Source organism: Ovis canadensis, chromosome 1, assembly GCF_042477335.2.
Source record: "Ovis canadensis isolate MfBH-ARS-UI-01 breed Bighorn chromosome 1, ARS-UI_OviCan_v2, whole genome shotgun sequence".
NCBI lineage: Eukaryota > Metazoa > Chordata > Mammalia > Artiodactyla > Bovidae > Ovis > Ovis canadensis.
The window spans coordinates 100,668,470-100,669,262 of NC_091245.1; the positions used below are offsets into that span (position 1 = coordinate 100,668,470).

General features: G+C 53.2%; 1 non-coding gene across 1 annotated transcript; it reads right to left on the reverse strand.

Moving 5' to 3' along the window:
• Nucleotides 1–269: 269 nt before the first annotated feature.
• TRNAV-AAC (transfer RNA valine (anticodon AAC)) lies at nt 270–342 on the reverse strand. Its single transcript has one exon. It is a non-coding gene; the product is annotated as a tRNA-Val (tRNA).
• Nucleotides 343–793: the final 451 nt, after the last annotated feature.

The following is a 793-nucleotide window of genomic DNA, read 5'->3' on the forward strand; positions in this document are numbered from 1 at the left end:
TGACTCCACTAAAGCCTTTGACTGTGTGGAGCACAACAAAATATGGAAAATTCTTCAAGAGGTGGGAATAGCAGACCATCTTACCTGCCTCCAGAAAAACCTGTATGCAGGTCAAGGAGAGATGAAACCAGTCAGTCCTAAAGGAAATCAACCCTGAATATTCTTTGGGAGGACTGATGCTGAAGCTGAAGCTGCAAGCCTCATTCCACGCGGCAGACCTCTATTTTGTATTTAAAATATGAATCTAAAACTTTGGAGGATAGTGACGTTGTTTCCGCCCGGTTTCGAACCGGGGACCTTTCGCGTGTTAGGCGACCGTGATAACCACTACACTACGGAAACCACACGACCATGTGTATCTAGTGGCATATTCAAGAACTGCATGTTTGAACACACCTGACCTTCAAATTTTCAAAGGAAGAGGACTCTGAAAACACAGGCAATCCGTCAGGCAAGGATCTGCAGTTCCTGAAAGGGCCTGATTTAGGGTTCCTTGCCTCTCCCGGGGCGAGGTCCCTGTGTGCCAGCTTTGCGCCCAAGAGCAGAGGTCGCCTCCCCTGACTCCCCAGTTCTCAGAAGCCTCAGGAGCGGGGGGAGTAAGATGCGTCTGAGCCCCAGGTGGCCCCACGTCCGTCAAGGTGGACACAGCCCTTCCAGAGGCAGATCCAGTGCCTTGGAGTCCCTTTCATGGCACCAGCGGGGACCTGGCTCGATGCTTCCAATCCCACTCGGGAAACAAAGGACCCGCCCTCCCCTCTGCCCGGCCTGACCCGTGCGCTCCTCTCTCGCAGGC